General features: G+C 46.0%; 2 protein-coding genes across 2 annotated transcripts in view; both read left to right on the top strand.

Moving 5' to 3' along the window:
• Positions 1 to 26,561, top strand: part of LOC120957254 (tyrosine-protein kinase Dnt-like) — an 83,470-nt gene that overhangs the window by 7,097 nt on the left and 49,812 nt on the right. The gene's annotated exons all lie outside the window — the stretch shown is intronic.
• LOC120959867 (ubiquitin-40S ribosomal protein S27a) overlaps positions 17,385 to 26,561 on the top strand; it is a 91,623-nt gene continuing 82,446 nt past the window's right edge. The window contains exon 1 of the mRNA XM_049608613.1: positions 17,385 to 17,388. The gene's annotated coding sequence lies outside the window, so the exon portion shown is untranslated. The remainder of the gene's footprint in view (positions 17,389 to 26,561) is intronic.

Here is a 26,561-nt window from a genome sequence, read left to right as displayed (position 1 = left end):
TGTCCTCAGGCCTATGTCATAACTCAACACTCATTATTACTTTTTATCTCCGCACGAAGGAAACAAAAGCCCTTTTTCCACCCAATGGAGGAGCAAAAAAAAAAAGAAGATTGCAAGCCGGTGATATCATCCCGCACGCTGTAAAGAAGTGTTAACAGAGGGATCTGTGAGTCGATTTCCTCAGGCAGTACGAGCACGATCAAGATCCCTCCTGATTGAGCCATTCAGAAAGGGGTTTTGCTCACGGGAGGGGAAACAAACGTTACTGCGGAGAACCGCACCGAACACAACAACTGGAAGGCGCGTTGTACAAATAATCGTAAATTCTCACTCTATCGCATAGCCCACCACACCGCAGCCGAACATTCCATTTCGGGGATTATCGTAACGAATGTGTCAGTTTAGTACAATGCCGCTAGGATTCCAGCGAGCATTTAAAGATACCGAGCGTTGACTTCTTATGTTTGGTACATGGCACAACGCTCTCACACACACAGAATCCTATTTCCAATGCATCACTCAGACGCTTTGGGGTGGTTCGGATGGGGGTAGACCGCGCTCCCAAACTCCATAACGTTCTACGAAACGGCGCTTGGAGTGTAGACATCTCGCCGACGGATAGACAACTTGTCGACAATCACGTCGATTCCGGGAGCTTCTTCTACACCCCAATCTGTATCCCCTTTTCACGGTGGCCCAGTGCGATTGCTTGTGGCTATTATAACCTCAAACATATAGCTCCCAAAAATTATGAGCGCCCCTGGCAGGGGGGAAAGTGTCTAGCAGGGAACTCTAACACAAAAAAAGAGTTGAAACATTTTGTTTACCCTACCGATATCCGGTCGATGCTGGGGACCAATTTTTGGGGATGATCGACCGTATGTCATAACCGTTTATTGTTGTGCCCGTTGTTACCCGCTGGAAGCTGGAAGTTGATGACTGGTCACGATTATCTCGCGCGACTCCACGAACGGTATTGCCAACCCATTCGCTTCTACGCCAGTGGCATTTGCCAAGATACGAACCAGCCATGAAGAAGGAAGCAGCAACATTCGGATATATATTTGTATCCAAACATTTTATGGATCCCCTCGAAATTGCCACCGGCACGGTTTTCTCCATTAACGACGATGATGTATTGCAATCGTATTGCTCGAAGGGAGAACACTTCCCGCAAACCCATTTTTTCACAGTCAGTAACAAAACGTAGCTTAACATTGTGTTCCACTGTAGATTGGAATATTTGATGAGTTAATGTGCCGTGCAGCTGATTGGAATTGGAGGATGCGTGTGTTCTACTACTGTGCATAGCTACGGTTGCCTCATTTTAACAATTGTTTTCTCAAGTGGTTTATGTAGTTTGATCATTTTCACACTGCATTACCGTAGATTCCATCCGAACCGTGCGTGCATCATCCCCAGTGTGCGAGTTGTTAGTTTAGGTTTCTCCGGGAGTTTGTTTTATGTAGTTCGTTTTGTTGGACAAATAGTCAACGTAGCAACATCCTCCGTCCATACCGTTTCAGCCTACCACACCCATTCCTAGATATTCCAGTTGATATTACAACATTCGACTCCGTCTAGTCGATACGGGGTACGTTGAGTTGAGTTGATCGAACCTGTGGCAACTGCATCGAATCGTTGACTTCATATCGAAGAATGTGCGCCATACGAACGCGGCTCCACCCGGACTGTGTGTTGGAGTTCGGTTGAAGTAAATAAAGGCGCGTAGACGTGGAAATATGTTTGTCCAGTTATCCCCGTACTGCGCTCGCTTCCTGTGGAATCTGTGGAACCTACTGCACCGGGCACCGGGACAGGAAAGATCATCTGCTGCGGGGATGTGTGTGTTGAACCTTCAAATGACTTCCGAATATTTGGACACGGATGCTGTTAATGTTGTTAATGTTTTCTTAACGGTTCGATGCGTTCATAGCGATGGGAGCACATTCTCACGTTACCAGAGAGCAAAAGAAGTCATGTTCGCTCCGACGGACAGATGATGTACAGCGCCACGTGCGACCATCGGATGGGTCTTGTTTGTGCTTTAAGCCTTTGAACGGTTAAGAAGATCCATTTCCTACCACTTATGATGTTTCATTTCGAGTGGAATTATGGTATGCATTACTTTAGCATAGACGACATAGACAGTAACAGTAACTTATTGTATTATTGCGTGTTGAACCCGTGCGATGATCCCTTTATACTTTTTGCAGTTTATGATTTTCGCACGTGAATCGTTTGTTTGCATAATAATCTCATTTAAGCGGATCGGTTGTGTGTACACGCACACCCCGAAATTCGATTATGGAAATGTGCTGAATTTTCAAGTGGCTATCGTGTTATGGATAAAATATTGGAACATTTAAACCTAACCCGTATAACACGATTGAGAAAGGTTGCTTCTCTCCAACCTTCATTTTGCCATTGTATTGTTTATTCTATTGTTGTCTTCCTTTGCTCCAAATGGATTCCTGATCCCTTCGAGGAAAAGGGTCGGGAAAATAAAAATGAAAACAATCCTCGGATGCCATCATGAGGGCCCCACCGGGGGTTGGCCTCTTAGCCTCCGACTTCCTTACGATTGCCTGCATGTTTGGTCCACCGAAGCCTCGACGAAGCCGTAAATCATCCCGTGGCCACAACACCAGCCCCGAAACCAGGAATAATTCGCTGCTCGGTAAACCTTGGCGACCTTTTTTCTGGCCTCTCAGGTTTACCGCCAAGCCATGGCGTCGTTGTTACTCCAGTTTTTTTTCTCCCCGGTTCCTCTTGCCTGAATAGGTTAGTACCGGGACCGGTTTTTGTATTCGTTGATCTATGCGTTTTATGGCTACTCCGAATGTGCGGTGGATTCTTCAGCTTATACCCAGAGCATATGCTTATATGCGAGAATTATGCCTTTATTTTACATTCAACTCTGCTTTCGTTTTCATCGCAAACTATTGCTTTGACTACCCAACCCACGATGAGGTGATGAAGTTGGATTTCTTGCTGCTGCTGCTGCTCCGACTGCTTACGAACGATGGCTTTTATTTGTGAACATGCGCAGGGAGCAGCCATGGAGTAGGAAGGACAGGTTTAGAGAAGCGCAGTACGGGAATACAGAACCTAACGGCGCGATGATCACTGTACGCACGATGCACACCGAACCCAACCCAACCGGGAACCCGGGAAGTTCGGAAGAGCATAAAAATTTAATAACGAAGTCATAAATTAAAATTTTATTGCTTTTAATTGTTTTGTGTTTGCGTACGAGTCAGTGGAGGTTAGTCGGTTGAAAGGAAAACATCAGCAGCTAGGGCAGGCAAGAAAGAATAGAAACAGTGAGGAAAAACGTCCCCTTCTTCCTCTGGATACAATTGCACAGGTTCGGTGATCGAGAAATAGTTGTTACGTTTTATGAGCTGAGTTTTTTTTTCTTCCTTCTCTGAAGGAATTGTAGCGTTTATTATTGTAGAGCTATGTCTACGATCATTCCCTTTTTCCATATAAGCTGGTGTGGAATGTAGGCTGCCCCAGCGTTAAGTAAACATTGACACTGATCTTATGGTCCCGAAAAGGGCACAGTTTAATGTTCCCAAAAGTATTTCTTCTAATTTTGTTTTTGATTATTTTATGCTTGACTGCATTTCTGCTTTTTTTGTTTAGAAGACGATCCCGTTTCCTCTCAATTTGCTGCATTTATTTCTGCATTGTTATTGATTGCATAGAGGTTTTATGTCTTTATACGCTCCAGTAAGTTTATTGTGCATATTGCAGGCATGCACACAATAAAATTGATCACAACTAACGATCTAATGAATGTCAATAAAAGTATATAGCATTAGTGACGATCCTGTTGACCATAATGAATTATGGGAGGCATCAGTACCTGTCAATCAACTTATTAATAGACCTTATACGATCATACTCCAGCATAGGGGAATCATTTATCATTCTAAATTGTACCAATATTTGGCTATTGATCTACACTCAAAATCATTGATGCCTGAATTTGTTAGTACAGTTTGTATAACAACGTTTCATTTCTGGCTTTACTTCCTGAGAACCATTGTCCCACATCTTTCGGGAACGTTGTATCTATTACACATTTTTCGGCAGCTACGTAGCGAGTTGTACCGAGTAGAAAAACTTTGCATCATTAATCATCGTAACCGAATTAAAATTCTGCTTCCTTTCTCTCCGCGGCCACTACCATTCAACGGAAGTCCTCCACTGAAACCTTTTTCCAAAAACTCAGCAGCTGTGGGCTGCTCACCGACACGTAAAACGTCACAGTTTGCTTCCACGGCCTCCGATACGATCGCCCCAGTGCAAAGTTTTCGGCCAAATGGTTGGAGGAAGAAATTTTATAATTAGACTACCAGTAGTGCCCCACGAGGGGATGGGTTTTTCGTAGGCTCTTGCGTCGAAACCAATGTCCTTAGGGGAAAGGAAAAGTTTCACGACATTCAAATACGGTGTAATATCATTGCTTTCCCTGTGAGTGATGAATTTAATTATAGGAAGGTACGCATAGATTTCCGATCGACGTCATTGTTTAAGTAGCAATAAATGTCACGAAACTCTTCCAATTCGGAAACGTGAATGCTTGCTCGCAAAACATATAACTCTCGAGAGATATTAGAACATTTGTTCTCAACCTTTTGAAAAATGAAAAATGCTTTTAAAGCTAACAATCCACATATTTTGTTGCTACTATTGTACATTCGAGCAGCGAATTCCTTCCTCTTTTCCACTTTTTAGAAATATGTTCAAACAGGCAAAGAATGTCCCCCACACAATCACCAAGCCACTATCAATGCATCCATCAGCCCGCATCAATTTCTTCACCAGCCACTGATGCGGTACTAGCGGCAGTAGCTATTTGCCTTTGCCAACAGGGGCTACGATAAGACCTGGTGGATGCAGTTGGTGCCTTCAGAAGTCTTGCCGGTGCGCTGGCTTTACCGTTTTGCGCCAATGGTGCCTTTCGACAGGATGTGAACACCGTGCGTCTAGCCCGGGACACGAAACGTCACAAATTCTCCCCCTAAGGGCGCGAAAGCAAATTCCATCGGTGTGTAAAAGACGACCGTACGGTCGCTATGCTACAGAAGGGAATGGGTAACCAAATTGAACCAACCGGAAGATCAAAATCGCTTTACACTGCCACTCCCGCCAAACCATCCCATTTCGCGAAAAGGCCTCATCTCTACCATTCTTTGCAAGCACTGCGTGGAAAATAGAGGAAGTAGCGTGCAGGAATATATTGTTGATTCAATTATTCGCTATTTTCCTCCAATTTCCTCTATTTTCTCCCCGTTTGCTAAATATCTAGCTTAGATGAAAGACGCTCCTTCGCATCTTGCGCACAGGATGTAGCGTCAAACTGGTTGAAAACGATTCGTGCGCTACCACGCGAAGGATGAAACCGCTTCCGGTAGGTGTAGGAAAAAGTGTGTTCTATCAAAGGTCTGATTTTTCTCTCGGGGCTTTTTTTTTCTTTCATCGCCCTCCATTGCCTGCAGGATGTGGCGCAGTTGGTGTGGCATTCAATTGTGCTGTGAGGCATCTTGACGAAACGCGGCCCTAGAAGGGATGTCTTGCAGGGAATGCAAATAGTGCACAATTTCATCAAAGCTACTCGCCTTACGCTACGGCACTATCTGACTCGTAGTTGGTAGTGAAAATACACGCATGACGCGATACACTACTTCTAGCATGTGTCAGCAGCGCTTGTTCTTCGTTATTGCTGCAATATGGTCTGATATTATCCGTAGCTGCTATTACCAGCTGACAATAGGGATGCTAACCTAATTTAGATCCTCTAAGAGGCGTAACATGGCAATGCTTTTACTTTCTCTAATTTGTTTAAAATTCACTTTACACGCGAAACTCGCTCCCAACAACTTGTCGTTTGCATCAAACGTTTGGGCAAATGGTAATTTTAGATGCCTCCTTGGAAAGGACAAAACGTTGACAGCTGTCCAAATTGCATTTTACGACGAACTCTCGAGTTGTTCTTTAGAAACTGTAGCTTACACTGGATTTGAAAGTAAACGCTGGGGAACGTTGAACAACGCTCAAGAACCACAGATCAAACGAAGGAAAAATGGCTAATATTAGGAGAAAATACAGATAATATTTTGTCTATGATTGTGCTGTGTTGGAGCTACTGGCAATACCCACTGGGAATACACATGATATGGGTTGTGGCAATCGCTTTCGTACGCATAGAATTGCCAATCTTCAGCTCAAGAAATACCTTTACTCTCTTCGGGGGCAGACATTTGCTCCCCAACCGCTCTATCCTTCACTGGGCCAGGCCAATTCCCAGTGGGGAAATTTTTGGCCCATTTTTTTTTCATCGCATTGCATCATCAACAGGGTTAGAAAGGGGTTTCGTACGGTTTGCCCACTACTTTCGTTTCGACGCTCAACAACACTGACTAATCGTTAAATCATCCCACACCTAATTGGGATGAACAGCGGGAACAGCACTCGGCAGTGATCAGTCTCAGTCGCGCCTGCCGACCACCGGCCACCGGCCCGAAATGTCAACAGTTGGTGGAAATTCGATACACTTGACACCGTAAGACGATTAGCAGCATCATTAGCATCTGCGGTGGGATGGAAAGTAGGCTAAACATTTTGAGTGGACTAATTTTACCACCGGAGGAAAACAATCATCACTCAACGTGTGTGCCGTATGAAAGTGTTCAATCTGCTGTTTATGTTTTATATGCAGCTAAAAGTTTGTTGAATCTCGAACCAATGCAGCAACAAAAACACACAAACACATTGAATTGAAATTAATTATCTTCCTTTCTTTGTTTCAGGTACGTACGTCGACATCCAATGAATGAGCCCTTCGGGTTTAATGAAGTCACCTCACAACACACCCCGCAACACGCAAGTACAAAAGTGCACCGATACGGTGTTTGTTAGTGCGCGCACAATCTGGCCATGCTTAACTCAATCACACTGCTGCACTGATCAGATTATTGGAAAAGCGAAATAACAGCAAACACAACAAAAAACAAAACCAACAGCTAAACCTCGATTGCAGCTTTTCAAATCCGCCCAACAGCTTTTTAACGACGCTTTTCTCCACCATCGGGCGCAAACAATTCATTAACATAATCACGTCCTCTAAAGCATTCCCATTTGCACCGCTTTGCCTTCGCCACCTGTGCCGCGTTTGCTGCACGGCAGCAGCACATGGGCATGCAATGCGAGGTGCGTTATTATTAGAGGAAGATAAATTTATAACTGCCCCGGTGTACCTCAGCCCAGCTGGCGGAGGATTATATCGACCAGCCATCCTCCCCGTTGGTACGCCTACCACCGGTGGTCAAGCATCCCGCATCGAGTTAATTAGCCGTACCGCGGGTAGTTTGCGAATGCGCGAAGATTGCTGCATTCGAACAGCGTGTTGCGATAATGCAATTTGTGGTGTGATGGTGAATAATAATAAAAAAAAAACTCTCCACACACCCCGGCGCCAGCACAAACTAACGATAGAGAGCGGGAATGCCAATCCCTCCCCCAGCTCGGGGTGGTCGGTGTTGTCGGTCAAACTTCACCGTCTGGGTTGAGTTTTTGCACTTTTGCATATGGTGCCCATTGAGTTTTTTGCTCTATTTTTATTCCCTGTCTGCCTGCACAGCTTCTTGCCTATGAACGCTGTGCAGGCAGTAGTGGCGTACGCCACTGTTGTCGATTCGCAGCATCAACTACAAGTCCCTTTTTATTGAAGCACGGTCACGCAGAATGCCGGTTAATGGAAAAAGAATCAAGCGCGTAAACACACACACACAGGGATGGAGGGAATGGAAGGGGGGATGCATTGAGGAGATGGAGTAACACGACAACGACCACTCGAAGTTGAACTGAATTTCCATTTTTATACCACAGCACGCAGGAGAGGAAAACAGGTTCAACAGCAAAAGACCCGGACAAGCCGTTGCCCGTTCCCGTGTTGGGAAACATTTCGCACTTGTGCCTAAGAGAGCGGTGGCGAACGAGCTGGGCTAGGGGATTTTAACGGTCGACGCTACAATATGTTGTGGGAATTCTAGTGTTGGCCACAAGATGGACCTTCTCAAACCACACACTACAACTACTACTGCTACTGCTACTGGTTTTGTGTGCGCGGTTCTACTGTCCCAAGAAGACGCCTTCTCCAGGAACTAAACCCTACAACCTCACTGCTGCTAGCTTGTTTGTGTCACTTCCGTGCGTCATTCCGCGTGGAACACAACCGTGCATCCGTGCAGTCATCCGACACAGGAAAAGCTCAATAAAACCCCACTTCAACCAACCAGCCAGTGGAGGAGAAACAGTAGAAGGGAAAATTATTGAGCCTGGCACAACTGTACCAAAAGGGGGCAAAACAGGAGAGAGCCAGGAGGAGGTTTTGTTTGTCGCAAAGAAGTCGATATTGGCAGGGAGAGCCCAGCAGGGAGGACCCGATGCAAAAACACATGCACATCATCTCTCACACCGCTTCGATAACTTCCATACACAAAAAAGGTTGGAACAACTGCAAGTCATGATATGCAGTTGTTTGCGCGTGCAACTCCTGCATGCCATGGCATTGTTTTTCTCTGTCGTGCTCGCTCCTCTGTCTCATCCCGTGCCGATAGGTGCAGTAACACGATGCTACAATTTTTATTGCATGATCACATATTTACTCTACGGGTAAAGTTTTCCTCCACTTCGTTGTTGTTCTCTCTCTCTCTCTCTCTCTCTCTCTTCGGCATTTTCATTCCCTTTCACTCAATTTTCAAAGGCATGTGTTGTTATGTGCCCGCGGATGCTTGAAGCGGCGAACGTGTTGAAGGTGGACCTGACCTAGGAAGTCAGCAAATCTGTACATCTGTTAGCAACCCGGGGCTCGTATTGTGCTGCCGCTAAAACCCATCGTAGTACGGTCCCGGCGTGTCGGATGATGTTTTTCACACTTTTTCTCCATTTCATACCAGAGCAGATATTTCTGATCTGGATGGCTGTTGGAGCCCGGGACGGGGAACAAATAGCAAAACAAAAAAAAAAATGCTCCAGCAAAACCAATCCCATATGTTGGCATGCAAATAGTGTGAGCTGCAATGCATCTCGACATGCACCACCAAGTCTACCCACTCGGACTAGAACACACACCACCAGGCATTGGAGTGCGCGTATCGGTTGTCGGACGATCGGTATCCCGGGTGTAGATTACCTTTCAGATCTGTCAACACCACACCTGAGCACGTACCGGGTTTGGTACCGATGGCTTACGTGGAGGCTTAACGATTCGTGGTGAGGAACGCACGAAATTTGCAGAATGTACGTCGTTCCGGCACATCGGAAGGTGGAGCATCGGAAGTGGAAAACTCAACACTTAGTGCCATTGCTCTAACGGGCGAGTCGAATATTAGACGTGTGGCATCAGGAATGTTCTGAATGGGCGTCCAGTATAGCATCACCCGGGGGATCAAATGACCGGCTAATAGCTTCAAGTGCGTGGAGAACACAACCCATACTGTGTCTGTGTGGTGTGGAAAGTAACCAGAAATTATGGCGAAGGAATGTGTGAAAACTATCTGAAGCACGAGGAGTGAAGCCGTACCGTGGTCATACTTCAGGCAGCGAAACAAAAAACCCACAAGAACACTGCACTGTTTGTATTTTTTGCATCGCCATGCTGCGCTCATTTAATTATCCATTCATTTTTCTTTAATGAATTGTGTTTGGGCGTTAAAAACTTGAGCGTAGTGCTTCTGGACAGTAGTAAACTCTTGACTGTTTGATACGTTCAACAACACAATTTAGCCCGTGTTACAGTCCATTAAACGTTAATTCTGTTACCGTAGATGGACGTTAATTGCTTCGATCGTCGACCGAGAAAACAATAAGGCAAACAATTTGCCCATCCACGCCGAAAACTGGTAGAAAGTTGGTAATGTTATTGCAGAGAAATTCTCGCAACCAGATGCAAAACATTTCAACACCGGGTGGCCGGTGCCGTCAGCTTAATGTTTCCCCACTGCTTGAGGTGTGTCTCGGGGCCAAGCCCTCAAGTTTTGCCCTTCATATCGAGGCAACCCAGTATGCCAGAGTGAAAAACAACGCACCTCACCTTCATGTTGTCGAAGAAAAAGGGTTCTTGGTGGAGCATCGTGGAACAAAAACCCGGTAGTTTGCCGATCGTTTGTATGCTCGTAAAATTTGACCACCACCGCCAATTTTTGCGTTTTTATTCCCCTTTTCGAAGCTTCCTTCGCAAACGATGGAGATCGCTTCCAACGACTACACGCCCCTGTGATTGCGGCACCAGCAGCGTGTCGAGCCGTCCTTCTGGGTCGTTCATTCTTTCGTCCGTTGCACGCGCGTTCCTTCGATCGTTGGCATTCTTCCTTCCGGCAAAGGTTTTCGGAATGGGATGGTTTTGTTTTTTGTTCTTACTTATTGCCTTCCTTTTTCGGTGCACCGTGTGTAATTAGCTGGTGATTATTTTGTGTGTTTTACAAAACACACACACACCGCGCCCATCTTCCTGCCGCTCTCAGGGAGTTGTGGCTGAATAAACGAGCCGGGAAATTAATGAGGAGGGCGCACATGCACACGATGGCAAACGGGAACCGATGACCGCACCCGAGAAAAGCCTCGGCAAACGGTTGCCCTAAAGATAAAGACAAGGGCGGTGTGTAGAAGCAGCAGTGGGGAGTGAAAATGAGCAGGGAATATGGGCTCTTTCCGATCCACAGGACCACAGGATCGTTTGTGAAGGAAGAGAAATGTGTGTGATCAAATTAAAAACCACCATCCAACTAGCACTGCAAGCACGCCATCGTTTATCGTCACTCTTGTTTGCCCCTGTTGCCTATAGAACAAACAAAAGCACACCAAATAGCACACGCTCCCAGTTTGTTTGTTTTGCTCCAATATCCAACACCAAAGCAATACGATAGCTTACAACCTTCCATAGCTGATATTAAAATTGGTTTCCAAATTTGGTCGTTTTTGGATATTTTCGATTGAATTTCGTTTGATATTTTATCCGAATTTCCCAAACCCACTCCAGCATGCACTACAAAATATAGGATCCTCCTCGGAGAAGCGTACTATTTCAATTTTAACGTAACTAACAAGCACAAAAGCCTTAAAATAGGGTGCGTTATAAAACATACTTCAATAGTGTTGCTTTTTTCCGACTGTTGATTTTTGGCTACCGGTGCATCCTTTTCAACGCTTTCAATGCTTTCAAAGTGCGAATGGATTACCAAAACACTCGGCCTTCCCCCGAAAATCAGGGGCAACAGTGCCGCTCACCTTTTTGTGTAACTAAGCGTTGCATAAATTTTTCGTATCTGCAAATGGGTTTTCTTTCATTTTTTCCCCCGACTGCTCCTTGCGGGACCATCATTTCGCACAAAAATATTCTCATCGGTAATAGCGTTTCGGTGTGGTCCCTGTTTCGTTTGGCAACGCTTCCTTTTTGTTGCTGTTGCTGGTCAGCTCTTACTGCCCTCCAGCAAACCATTTCCCTTTTTCGATGGTATGGTTTTCCGCTTTCTCCACCCCTCCCCGAGCTGGCTCGAGAGTTGTTAATCGAGATTGCAGATGATTAGTGTGTCGGGGTGGCGTGCTTGCTGCTGCTGCTGGGTACCGCGTCGCCGCTGCGGTGGTGTCGAATGCCAAATTGCCAAACGCCTCCGCCCTTTCGTGTGGGAGTTATCGGGTGCAGCCAGCCATCGATGACGACCAGCCAATGGAAGGCGACAACAAATGTTGCTGAAAAATAGGCCCCAGCCGTTAGTTTTTGTAGCAAATCCGAAATAACGAGAATTCGCTTCTCTTTTTTTGGCATTATGGCGTCCTACCGACCTACCCTACCCTACGCTCACATCTCGTCGACAGCCTGACGTTGAACGGATGAACTATTTTCCAAGTCCTTTTCACCAGGCACCAAGCATCCGGGAAAGCTTTTGTCGCTAACGTATGTGTGTGTGTTTGTGTGTATACATGCGAGCTCTCTCTCTCTACCGACACACCGGACGCGTTTGTGCGTGCACACGCCGGCCCATTGCTCTCGGTCGCTTACTTCACCCGGGACGGCTACTGTCCGGGTACGTCCGGATGATGGGATTGGCTGCCAAAGGCGCGCCCCAGGCGCCGGTCAGCTGTAGGCGCCTTGAAATCGTCCCAACATACAGGCATAGGGCCATGCGAGCGTACACGGACGAGCCGCGGTGTTAACGGGCGAGCGCCGGACTGTCGTCGTCGGTCGTAACCATTTGTCTTTTTCCTTGCTGCTTTGGCAGAGAAGTCGCCTTTTTTGTTGTTTTGCTTTCCAGACGCTGAAAAATGTCCCTATTGATGTACTTCTTTTTTTCTGCTGTCGGGACGTTTAACTACGGTGCAAGCCTGCGAACAGCTTGATTGTATGCACGGGAAGATGGAAACAGGCGGATGGACTAACAAAAAACTGCCACAGATTCGGAGAAAAACGGTACGGCGGTGAAACGCTTTTGGGGCCACGGATTTGAGCTAAATCGATTCGACCCAGCTTGTGCGACTACAAATCAACGATTTGCGTATGTTGCCGCAGGTCCTGTCGATGTTGCGCATCTTTCAGCGTTTTGTATTCCTAGTTTGTGCATTTTCTTGTCGGAAAGACACTATTCTTGCCGGGAAGCAACACGATGAATCAAGCGATTGCTTTATGATTGCATTTTCAAAAGTAGTAAAAAAATGCACCAAACATCCTTGAAGGTGATGACGACACAGTGACAGCGGCTCAATTCCTGGATGAAGCGTTTATTTTTGGTGTCATTTGACATTCACTCCTACCTTTCTTCATACCCAGACGCTCTTCTTAACTGACAATCTCAGCCAATGTCAACGGACCTTTCCCATTGAGGAAATGCGCAAGAAAGATCCCGTTGTAACCCGTTCTGTTAACCGACATAGAGAGAGAGTATACACACACAATGCGGTCGGCATTAAAGACATCAAGCATCGGCTATGCATCAAAAAAGAAGCCCAAGAACAGAGTACATCGAAGTGATAAATCCATCAACACCCAAACCATTAGTGGCAATAATCTCGCCCTTCTCAAGCACCACACTGAGGAACGCTACTCCAGTCCCGGCGTGTGGTGATGGATTTCCTTCATGTGTTTATAAGTTGCCGTTTGGAATGTTCAACTACCAGATCGCTAACCTAAAATTTCGTTACCATGCACTGCACTGCCGGCGACACCCGGCGACACACCGTCCTCCGGGGCTACCCCGTGAGGGGTTTCAGGGGCTGTTTATTTGTAGCCGTTCCGTGCCAAGACATTGCCCTCCAATGCCTCCTGCGCTTATCGCAAAGTGCGTCCGTGCTGCGGCACCCACAGGAGAGCGGAGAATTCCAGACGGAACGCTTCAGTTCACACTCCGTGTCGCCCGGGTATGGAATTGGTGCTGGTGCTAAAAACTGTAGGGCTTCGGGGCTTTTTGAAGTACACTTTCATATTGAAAATGGAAAGCGTGTTACCTCCGCCCAGCCAGAACCGGCCCCGCAGAGGAAGGCCAAAGAAACGGCACCCAACGGCACATGGTTTGCTTGTCTTTCGGTATCACCCATCAGTTAGCTTGATCGTGGAGCTGTGTTTTGGCTGCGTGAAGCGCGTCTGGTGACATTCCGTTAAGTCTTCGGGCCGATAGAAGATACTCTTGGCAAGCTACCATGATCTTCAAAGTATTGGAAAGTAAGGAATATACAGCTAGACACTTACCTAGGGAACCGAAGATCTTGTACCCAAGTCTTTACCCCATTCTGATGCTTGTTTGGAGTACGTTGGTGTCATGGAATCCCGGAACGTAAAAGGAAATACTGGGAAAGGGGTATTTTTTCGGTCCAACCACCGAAATGGAAATGTCTTGTTTCTAAAGGCTTAGATGGGGGACTGGGCGTTGAAGACGGTTTCAAACACAGGCCTACTGGGGAGTTTGCTCCGAAGTATACCGTGTAGTATTATTTTCCAGTACCTTTCAGTGTGGAAGGAAAGTCGCCTACATGAGACAGAGTAATGCGACGCAGAGCAACCCAGTATAGCACGCTCCAATGGAAAACTTTTCGGTTATCGCACCTTCGACAAAACAGTTTTTCTTGGGTGGTAAAAAAAAACATTCTCCTTGTTGCCCGTAAGTATGCAAAGTTGTGTTTACCGGATGGGGGGAGCTAATCCGGCAACGAAAAGTACTACAAGCGGCATGTACTATCGATGGAAATAATCGAAACGACTTTTGGTGGCTACCCTCAGAAGCTTACCCTCCTAGTACGTCTGTTGGTGTTTGTTTTTGCCCAAACAAGCTTTCCAGCCTCCAGAGCATACCGTTGGGGATTAAGGGAAAATCCCGTTTTATACGCGCTCTCGATATCTCCCCAAAAGGAATAAACGAGGCAAAAGCGAGACATGTTCATGGGAAATTAATGAACAAGAGGTTGGCACTTTTAAAACTTTAACCGTGCACGTTGTCGTTATCAGTTTGTGGGAAATTAAAACAACGACCGGAAATAAGCCACCTTTCATCCGAGTTCCTCTTTTCCTCCAACAGTAGTAGGACGACAAACTTTGACACACGAAGTATGGTTGCTTTCCGCTGGCAGCGTGAAGTGTGAGCAAACGCCACAACTTTTCCACTTTGGTGCATATTTATTTTTCAATTTTTACAAAATTATTCCCACCATTAAACTGTCTCTGGGTGCACACATACACATTGGTCCCCTAAGTGTGACAAGTTTTTCCTGTTGCTTTCTAGGCTCTTTGGGCAAAAAAAAGATCGTCTTCCCGAGCTACTAGGTGCCGGTGCATATGATGCTCCGCAATGATGTATGTTTATGATAATTGCATTCCTGCTCTATCGCTGGCTCTGTTGGTTGGTTTGGTCGTATTTGAGTTGAAACTTCAACCTTACTTGGTAGCCTTGAGAGCATAAGTTTCCCGACAAAAAAAGAAACGTTTTCGTTTTCACTCCCCAAACGCGCGCCGGCACAGGAATTTCCCATTTTTCCCAAAGCACTTGAAATTCTATCGAGGCCATCTGTGTTTGCTTGCATGTGTGTGTGTCTGCCTCTTCTGGCAGCACTTGAGGAACAACGGCATCTTGCAAACCGAGCGGGCCTTTGGGAAACCTGACAGTAGCGCCAGGCGTTCGCTTTGGTGACGAAATAAATGGCATCCACTTGACGCTATCGGGACTATTATTTTCGTTTTTCTTATGCACACTTTCACCCCTGCCGGTTTGCGGGGTTGAATCAAATGCATTCTGAGAACCGCGGATAGAATCGTTCCCGCTTCTGGCTGTTCTGTTTGGACCCATGAGCGAAGGAATGCAATCTTTCACATCATCACCATAACCGCGTACACATAAACTCCTCACAATCATTATCATCCAAGGGGGGAGTGGAGACCGTGAGGAAACGGCCACAATTTGGGCTGACTTTTGGTGATGATTGCATTTGTCATACATTTCAATGAAGCCAATTGAGAAAGGAAGTTTGTTTTGCTTCTCGTTTTCGGTCGGTTTTACGCCCTCAAGATGTGCGTCAAGAAGCGAACTTCGAGCTCATCAACAACAGGGCTAGTTAGTGTGTGTGTGTGTGTGTGCTACGCCATAAAAGTGGATGGCTAAATGATGGATGAGAATAAAGATTGCTTCAATTGCTTTTTCCCACCTCACGTTAAGGCACTTTATTTGTACGCCTCGAATGGAGTTTGAAGAAGATGCCATCTCTGGTTTGCACCAATGAAGGAGTTTGTAAACGCAATTGTCTTCAGTCGTGAAAGGAGACAATTACTTGTCCACTGATTGTGGATTATAGCGGAAGGAAACATTAAATAAAACAAAGACATTGTTCCAATTAACCTCGATCACTTCCTTGGAAATGAATGATAAAATCCTCGAAAACGAAATTTATTGCTATAATGTTAGTATAGAGCGATTATTGTCCAAATATGATAAGTGAAATAGTTCTGAGTTAAGAACATTTCTCTGTGCAGTTACACCTATTAAAAAAGCATGTGCATTCTACTATTTTACTTGTGCATTTATACAAATGTAAATCACAGATTGTCACCGTCACGTGCACACTCGTCGGTCGTGAGCAAAAGTATCACAAGAGATGACCGACTTTTCGCAAAAACAATAGCCCAAAAAAAAACACACTACAATTCTGCATTTCATCCTTCATTACGGTGCACATAAAAAGTGTTTCATTGTTACACAGACCCGCTGATTGTCTGCAAATGCTCGTAGGCACGTTTCTGGCACGAGCAGGCCAGGCCCGTTCTCGGTTCTATTAGTCCGGACAACTTCCCGTTCCCGTGTGACAGAATGGACTAAGTTTTCCACCGAACACTATCCACCCGGTAATGCCATTTGGATCGTAAATCAAGGGCAGCGCGGAGACCCACCACTCAGCGAGTGTCCTTTTTGTTTCAGTCTTGTTTAAAAAATACACTTTTTTAAAACTATTCCCGAGACAGAAAGAGAGACGGAGTGGGGAAAAATAGGGTAGAGAACCTTTCCATACCCCTTCCATCAACTGTTTCTTATAGTTGCATCTTCCTTGCACCGCGAACGTGCTGCAAAAGTGTCATTCCGTATAATTAGGACGTGCTGACAGGGACAGTAGCATCAGCAGCAGTAGAAGAAGCTGGAAAAAATAGGAGGGCCGGACGCCTCCAATCAGGTACCATTCGTGCTGCAACACACGGCTGCAGCAGAAGTTATGGTCAGTTGCGATAAAATAGCAAAGTTATAACCATAGCTGCTCATCTTCATCAACAGCGGTTAGCCGGCACCGGCACGAGTGCTACTGCAATTGGTTAGTGGGAAATATAGTTTTTTTTCTTCCTCCTCACGATCCTGCAAAAACATTGGTGTCTCTTGGCTTGGCAGCAGCACAAAAAAAGCGAATCTCTAAAGAGGATACAAAGTGTAAGGAAAAACAGCGACAGATGCATCTTTCGTTTGGGGGCTTGCGCAACCGGGCAACTAACTAAAAAGAAGGGCACAAAGAAATAAGAATTTTAAATGAACGTAAAACTTTTCATCGTGATTACGATTACCGATGAGGAAAGGAACATTATCCGTTTGCGAGATGCTTACAAAATTAAGAAAATTCTGTCCCCGGCCCGTTTCCACTCGATCGCTGTGCGACACTCGAGTGCCGCTAACAAGAGAATCGTCTGCTTGTGGCCGTACAGTATCGCCTACCACATTATCCAAACACACTCACTACCGCCGCCGTGTCGTATGGAGAGACGGCGTGCAGATATTAAGGACTAAATGATGCTGCATTCGCACGATTTACAGTTGGACAGGGAGAAAGAGGAGGACGTTGTCGTTCCGCGTTGACCAAAAGGCAAAAGCAACGATGTCGTTGCTTAACGAGCGGCCAGTGGTCTCTGTGGCATCACTGCGGCCGGTGGTAAAGCACACCGCTGCATTAACGAAAAAACAATCGATGCAAATCAGCAAAAGGGAAGGAAGGAACAAACGCAGTGTCTCGCTGCCCACTGGTTCGTTCGCCTTTTTGCCGGTTAATGGTGTGATGATGGTGTCGCACCACCTATCAGTCGCAGACAATCAGCCATGTTTTCTGCGACGATGACGGTGTCGCTGTTTACTTTTACACCGGTTTACCACCATTATCTTTCGGTGTTGTGTGGATGAAGCCGTGGGTTAGTTTGTGTGCTTTGCGCTTTTGATTTATATGAGTATGAACGCTTAAATGACAAATATTTACCTAAACTTCTTCGTGCTTCCATTACTGAAAAGCCTATTTAATAGTTCGATGATTTATTTAACAAAATACATATCTTTAAATTATAGCTATTTTTGCTACGAAATTCTTGGCTCACGCTCCAAGGGATGTACGACACGATTTCTTTTTTTGCTGTTCATTCGGTTCCCTTTTCAACACCACACAGCCCCAGTAACTCCACCAGTAGGCATCATGTCCATGTCCTTTCCCCTTGGCAGTGTTCCTTCCCCATTCCGCTACAAGACACGCACACACGAGACACAGGGCACACAAGAGTTCGTGAACATTAATATCCAAACAGGCCTTTAATGCAGTTACGCTTTGTTTCGGGACGAACGCAAACAAAAAACGCTATGACCTTCTCCGATGTCTCTGGGTAGGTGTCTCTGGACACAGCTTCTTGGGTCAGCGCATGTTACTCCCCGCGGGAAGCTGTCGCCTCCAGCGAGGGCAGATGCACAAAGGAATCGTGCACACCACAGTACAGTGCTATAGCGATCGCATGTCCGGCGAACATGGAGCGTCCTTCGACGAACCCAGCAACAGCAACAGGGCTGTACTGTAATCGATAAGGCACACACGCAGGCACACACTGAGGAACGGACAACAAGCACCGGTGGGTCAAGCAAACAATTGACATTTCTTGTGACCTTCTCTCTCCCTATTTCTGTGGCCAGTGTATGTTTGTGCTTTTTAAAGGGGATTCCCGTAGCTTGTGTCTTGTGTCTCCAGTTTCCACACTCGATGCCGACAAGGAAACTACTGGAATTTCATGAGTTTTGCGAGTGTTTTGGGCTCAGGAGTGTTTTAAACATACGCCGATTTTTGCTTCGTGACTTACCGACTTTCAATCTACTTAAGATCTGATCGTTTTGCACAGTCGCTTTGGGATTTGGAAAATTTTGCCGAAATAAAGCGACCTAAATACTCTGTTCCAAAAGTCGATTTCTCCACTCCTGAATCATCCACTTGACCATTACTGTGCTCCGCAATCATCAATTGCTGCTTGAAATGGATCAAGACAATCCTCTTTCACCTAGAGGCTGTACATTTGCAAACCCTCCGTACGACATCGTGAAGCTGGATCAAATTGTATCACCAATCCATTAGTCGATGGGTTGGGAGTGCACGTACGATTGACAGTTCCTAGAACGCATTAGCACCAACGTACGAAACGGATGAACATATCAAAGCACAGCTTCAGAACATCGAGATGAACAAGCGATGAACAAACAAACCAAGAAAGAAAAGGATTCATCACGGTAACTCTATCCCGGAATCGTGCTGCTGCGTCGTTGTCAACAGGCGCCTAGGACATGAAGTCACACGACAGTGGAAGGAAGAGCATTATTGAAGTGGTCGTTCTTTCGGGTGTGTGATGATTTCACTTTCAATCCATCGTGTATCGGTAGCAATGACGAGTTGGGTTGAAATCTGAAACTATTCGAACCAATCCGGCCAACAATGAACAGATGATTGGGTCGATTGTGTTCCACTGAGTGTGCTGATGTTTACGAACAACAGAGGTTAATGCTTGAAAGACTTGACAATCAGAAATACACTTTGCTTGAATGGTGTAGCGTTTACTTTCAACAATTCCCATCAATCAAGGGTTAATGTGTTTTGGTTGAATGTGGTTTTAAATGTCATCGGTTCTTGAGTACTTCCATTTTGTAAGACATCTCGGCACCACGACTAGACAACAGGGCGTAGACTTGTGCTTATCTTCTAATATATGAGTTTAAATCACACTTTTATACTTACATTTCTTTACTTTTCTCGTTTAATTTTATTTCAGGTATGCTATTCGGATTATTCTGTTGAAGTGACGGGTGGATTTTCAAGTTGATTGTCAACACTACATTTCCTCCGTGGTTTGATGCCAACCACGAGCCTCCCATTACAATCAGTTTTCATATTATGGTAATGTAAATTCACTCGGGATCATAATTCCATCATAATTCGCACAGCATTATGTATGCCAAACGGATGCCCTCCACACCGTCGTCCTGTATCAATCACTGAAAATCCCATTTTGCTACGACAGCTTCTTCATCAACAGTTTAGCAAATCGGGATTTGTTATGGAACCTGCTCCTCCAGGAGCGTGTCTCACGTCTCGGACAAGCACAACCATCCGTACAACTCTATTCGTTTCAAGAATTTACATATCTCCACTCACGGAACATGACATTCGGCCATACTTGCCACCCTTTCACTCGTCTTTCCACACATACACCCCAATGGCAATCGCCCGATGGCCTTGCAGCCATAAACCAATCTTATCTTTTACCAGGTATAAAGTGTCAAACACCGTCCCTGTCAAGATGACTTCCAGGGAGCGTAATTGTGACAGCAGCAAAACAACACCTGGCAGCAGGAAATTTCGCAATCTAGACGCCTTCGTGGTGGAATGGAATCATCTGGTATTCATTATTTCGCTGTCAACGCACACTTCCCTTTTTGGAGTGTGTGTGCTACGTCGTACTGTGTATTGCGTCGTTACAAGCTCGCCTGCTTCCGGTGTCACTGTGTTTCATTTACATGCATGATGTTTCCATATGCAAATGCAACACAAACACACACACACACAAACTTCCTCCAAGTCTCCAACGTCTGGCCATGGTGTGGCAGTGCAGAAGTGGCTCAACATGCGATTGCTATTCTTCTTCGCGGTGTAACACCTGGTTCTTGTGCTTCATTGCCATCCGGAGGACGCGTTTGTTACGAGCTCTCGATGCAACCGGGTGGCTGCAATGGATAAGAAAACGAGAATGGACGACACCGTACCAGAGAAAGTTAACTTCCACGGTTCGATGAACGTCTGCTGCTCGTGCAGAACCTTCCCTCGTTTGACGCGTGCTAGCTTCCGAGTAATCTTAGCAGAACCTCAAATGCAGTTCTGTCTAGCTAGTTCAGCTTTACTTTTCCTGCAAAGTTTCGTCCCCGGACAACTTTCGCTGTGTCGCGTGGCTTAAACAGAGCGCTCACAAATGCCAAAGAAAATAAACCGCCCGGAATTTCTAAATTCGTCAAACGATAAGACTTCCGGCAGCGAACCGCTCCCCGACCGGTCGCAAATACAACCGGAACGGATTTTCATGAAGCATAAATAAAATAAACAAACCCAAGGCAAACAAACAAACAGTCGAGAGAAGGCGCGCTCCGAAATAGCTAGAACGACTCGAACAATTTACCTTCTTGCCGCTTGCTAGACAGTTGTGCCAGACTGTGGCGGGTGAGTGGGGGTTCGTAGGAAAAGGAGATGTCACGCGCCAGGACGAACCTCTCAGATGTCACTGATGATGAACCGATCGTCCTCCCGCTGCATGGGTTCCGTGAATCCGCCAGCAGGCAATTTGTGTGCCCTTGGTTTTAACTTACACATACACAGAGCACACAAGGTTGTCAAGGCAAGGGAAGGTAAAGCCTGACGGAAAAGGAACGAGGGTGTTAATGGTTGTCTTTTCTTGGGCTAGGAGATGTTCTAGCTGTTTTATGCAGCATGCCGGAATACATCATCCTAGAAATGACAAAGTTTTATTTTTTTCTACAAAACAAATTACCCATTTCCAATTATGTCCCGAGCGCCTTGAGACAACCGCCGCATCTCAGATGCCCAACGACTGGAACATTGAAAAATAATCTTCAAAGCGACACAAAAATATCCAATCTCATAAATACATCTTAAGCTCCCACAGTCTCCTGGATGAAGTCGTCTTAGAAAGGATATAAATTTTAAAACTAACAACTGGCTCGCAGGTTTACTCTCCGACGTGTCCTTTCCGGAGCATAGCACAGTCACATGTACACTCGAGCTGGTAGCAGTCTTTCGACTTCGACTATTGTTTTTAACTTCCGTTTTACAGCATTCATGCATACAGAGCAATGCCTCGAGGATGAAACGGTTCACCGAGTCGTTTATCGTCGATGCGAAACTTCCCTTGGAATTCTTCCTAGAACTCTCGGTTTGCCCATAAATCCACTATCAAACCTGACAACACTGTGCCAGAGTGCAAGGGAGTGAGCACGGACGCTAAAAAACGCATTGTACTGATGCGAAACGACGCCGGGTCACCGGGATTTGGCAAAAACGGTTGCCAAGAAGACGTGTACGGACGCGCGAATACCATCGGCATTCCGTGGAAAAATGTTCCCCAGTGCGCCACCGTCCTTTCTCTTTCCTGGAAGATGCAAGACGTGGAAAACGATTTTCTGGAAAATTGTTGCAGTAATTCATAAATCACTCCACGGCCAGTCGAGCGGAAACGAGCCGCAACCCTTCCCAAACGGAAAGGCATCAGTCGGAGAACCCGGAGGGCAGATTCGGATGAGTATTTTCGGGTGTGAGCTTACTCCGTTGCCTTTCGTAGTGCATGTTTGAAGCAACCAAGTGGCAAGAGCTTCTAGGCACATAATCGGATTTTCCAACCGATTCTACCCTTTTTCGGGTTTACCACAGAAGCTGTCGCCCTTGTCGAGAGCCAAAGCTAAATAAAATATTAACTCAGCTTCTTGACGGGTGACAAGAGTAAAATAAAACATCTTGTGGGACGAATTAACCAATATTTGTTCGTGGCTTTTCGGCCACACTTTCTGTTTGCTTACGGATTCTTTCACTGTCCTCGGCGAATGCTTTCTTCTGGGGTTGTTTTTGTGGACACATAAAGGACCGGAACACACGGCAAGACGGTGAAAAAGAAACCCGAGCCACATTAATTAGTCATTTACTTGCCCTAAGCCAACACTGTCACTTTACGTTTCTATCCGGATTTACTTTGGACAAGAAATCTCTTCCTTCTTACGGGTATGTACAGTACGTAACAAACACACTTTCCCTTGAGGCAACTTAAAAGCTTCGTGCGACCAATAAAAAGCACAACCAGACGAGTAAAGTACCGGTAAGCTCCTGTACGTTCCTCTGCCAGAGTGTATCGATGCATCGATGCGGAAGGTAATTCTTTATCCGCAAACTAACCTACTTTGCCCGGTTCCTCGGAGCACAAACACTGCAATGACGGGTTCGTTGCATAGATGTCTTGCTTTGCTTTTTTCGCAACAAGCCCTCCCTTATTGCTATTGAAAGATTCTTCACACAAACTCCCTCCTCTCCCGGCGCAATCGAACCAGAAAAGGCGATAAAAAGAAATACGACACCTACAACACTCTTCCCACTTTGACGAAGGCCTGCTTCCCTTGAACCAACCGGTAACCGGCTGCAGCAACGTATCGCCTTTCATTTAGGCGAGCCCTGCCGGTGTGTGTGTCCTGTGGGCAATCGAGTGCTGCTGCGTCATCGTTGCACATCGGCACAGGCGTTGGCAATCTGGCAGGCAGGAATATGTCTGGATCGAACGTCCAGATATCACGTAATACGACACATACAGAAGCACCCTAATTCCCTCCCCCCTTCCGGCAAACCTTCACATTAAGCCGATCATATCCCAACACCTTCTTTCGCAGCCAAAGGTCTTGCAGACGATGGGGACGTGCGATTTCTTCAGTGCAATCGTCTCCACCTCCCCAGGTGTCTGGTGGGGCGCTGGTGACTGATGCAAACCAAACGAGATCAGCAACAGCAGTAGCAGCAGCAGCTACCCAGTAGCTCGTGTCGGTTCACAGACGACGTTCGTTCTGCTCCAAATCTCATTCCTTATTCAATATACTTCCTCCGAATTTTGGAAGCCCTCTCCAACGGCAAGGCATGCCTTCACTGGATAGTCTTCTTATCGAAGGCCGTTCTTGCATCGGCGTTGGAGTGTATCGATTGAGACAGCTTTTCGTGCCTGTCGTCCTCTGATCGTGTGCTGTGCCTACTGTCCGTGCTTGCCGTCTTAAAGGGCAGCTTGCAGGGAGTGAATACTGCTCTTTTTTCTCTTGGTTTTTGCACACCCTGCATCATCCCAGCACGATATCGCCCTCCCCTCACTTCTTAATCCCCGATCGAGACGTCTTTCGGGACGATTCAGTCTCTGAGCGTGCTTGGGGATGAGAAGCTGTTTCAACCTATCGATGGGATCTCCCAGAGCACACATACACACACTCTTAACTATATACACACACACAACAGCATAGAATTTTAATTAAGGCTCTACTTTTTGTGGAGGCAAACTTCAGAGCAAAGTCTTTCCGAGTGGCGTGTAGACACTGTTGACCAACACTTTGGGAACGGGACATGCAGGGAGAGTGCTTGAAATTCATTTAGGCTGAATCAACATTCTTTCGGGCGCATTATGAGATGATGTTGTTGTTGCAATTGGATCACGGCCGATGGGCAAACTCTGTTGAGGCATCAGAGAAAAGGTACCACTACAAGCTATCTAATGAAATTGGTCCAATGAATTGATTTTGTAAGGCACGTTTGGCCTTAAGTATGCCTCGTGGCAGGGAGTGTGAGATAAAATGAGGACATTATATTATATTTATATTTATATCTAACGTCCACAGAGCTACGTTCGCTTTAATGTTACTTTTATATTTCATTTTTACCCAGTTCTGGCTACTGCCTCTGCATCATTCCATTCCATTGTTTATGTTCGCGTCGCAAGTCCAGCCAATGGAAAAATAGAATGCTCCCTTCGCAACCAACTCGAACCTCATGATTGCTTATATGTTAATTCCGCAATTATTAAAATAAACAAAACCTCCCAACGAGGGAAAGGGCAGAAGCTGGAAAAGAGCATAACAGAATGCAATTTGTAGGCATCCTCTCGACTCCACCGCACAGCACACAGCAGCTACCGTTCCTCACATTCGCTCGCTTGCAGAGATTTCAATCGAAAAGCATACAAATACATTTACATTTCTATATAATTTGAATACGTTTCGATGGGTGCTTCTGGACAGGATTCTAATCCTCATGGTAGAACCACCACCCGGTCCACAGCCTCAGCAAACGATTGCAAATGGGCGGCGCCGTACCTGCCATTCGGGCAAGTGCAAAACGATTTAACGAATATCAAAACGACAGAAAGCGCGGAACAACATTTGCATTTCCGATTTGATGATGTATTCAACCATAATTTGTGCATTGAACGGTTTGGGGGTCGTTTAGAGTCTGGTAGGCTGTACCTCTGTCTGTCTGGAAGCTTATTCAAACAGCATGTTGAACCTTTGCCAACATTTTACTCTATTTTTCGACTTAAACAACACATGGCATGCTCAATTATCTAAAATCAGATACATTAAAAATGTATGTTAGCATTACAATTTCTATTAGTGTTATGATAATGGATCTCGGACCTTGGAAATCTTTTGCAGAGCAGATGTTGTTCTCGATATCGATGTTTGTTTGTTTCGATCAGAGAGACCTACTTTCGCTTAATTTGATACACTCAGAACAATAGCTGATTGCTGTGCCGAATAACCAAACGGGCCACCCTTTAAAGCTTTACTAAGGATGGTCACAGCGAACGAACAACTCCATATCCATAAATGAAGTATTGTGTTAAGCTGACCAGAAGATAAAACACCTTGTTGGGGAACGCTCCACTGTGTTGTTTTTGCCCTTCTATTCGCTGAACACAAAAGCACACAGCCTCAAGCGTATAAAATAATACGTCGAACGGTCGCGCTTTTGTCTCAACAATGTACCCCTGTCGATCATCTTTCCCCGACGGATGCAGCTCCAATCGATGCACTCTGGACCAACCCGGTGGAGGAACAGTTCAACAGTTAATAGTGTTGCTTTCTCGTTGCACAACCCCCGGGAGCTTCGTCCTTGGCCATGTTGCATTCTTTGGGCAATTTTTAACCCAAGCCCCGTTGTTGTTTATGATCTCGTCGCCAGTTTCCCACAGGAGCCACCGTGCCGAATGGAACGCAACGGGTTCCGCGGGCAGCAGAAGCGTGCACTATTCAAACAAGTGATTAGCATTGGTTGATTTACAAAGCGATCGCGAAGGGCAAAAGATGGCCCGTTAAGACAGGGCACAAGAAATACACACACACAGCCAGCCACGAGCAGATACAAACAACGTCAATGATTATATTTGAATTTATGATGCGTCTCGGATTTTCGTGCCCCCGATCCATCATCCAGGGTCCGCAGTTCGCGATGCTGGCTAGCCCCCACCCAATACAACCACCAATTTTCTTTCAACCATCTTCGCCATCCGCAAAACCGTTGCTTCCGTCGCATTCTGGGGAAGGTTACGTGAAGAAGTGATTTTTCTTGGCATAACGAATGTTGTGTCGCTCATGGGAGTGCTGGCAAACAATTTTCATTCCTCACCCTTTTGCTCCTTGACCCCAGCCTGTGAATGTTTTGGCCGTCTTCGAACCTTCCCTTCCCAATGGAAGAATGCACTGGTGTATCCGGAGGGGGGGGCAGGGGGATATTTTGGTTGGTTGCCACACTCAGTGCCTTCGGGGTGGAATACGATTTCTTTATCTCAGCATCACGTGCTGAAACTTCTGCTTACGGTGCCTTCCCCGGTGCCCTCGGATGGGAAAGAACAAAGACGAAAGAGCAAAGCATAAACGTGACGAACGTGGCGATCCTTTAACCGGCAGAAAAGGCCTCAACCGCATCCAGCCGATGAGCCGAAGAAAAGATAATGATATAATTGCATGCTAAATGGGCTTCAAATTGAAAATGCATCGAATCAATGCAAATAAATGCGGCTGCCAGGGAGGAGCAGAAGGAGCGGACCAGGCGGGCACTTCTGCTGGAGGTTAAGGCAGGCGAACAAAACGCATAGAGACCGCTTTCTACTGCAACTCGGCCCATGGTGGATCCGGTATTCCGGATTGGTTGTTGACTTTCCATGC

This window comes from Anopheles coluzzii, chromosome 3 (assembly GCF_943734685.1).
Source record: "Anopheles coluzzii chromosome 3, AcolN3, whole genome shotgun sequence".
NCBI classification, from domain to species: Eukaryota; Metazoa; Arthropoda; class Insecta; order Diptera; family Culicidae; genus Anopheles; species Anopheles coluzzii.
The sequence above is the reverse complement of the archived record's forward strand: the minus strand, read 5'-3'. Positions and strand labels throughout refer to the sequence as shown.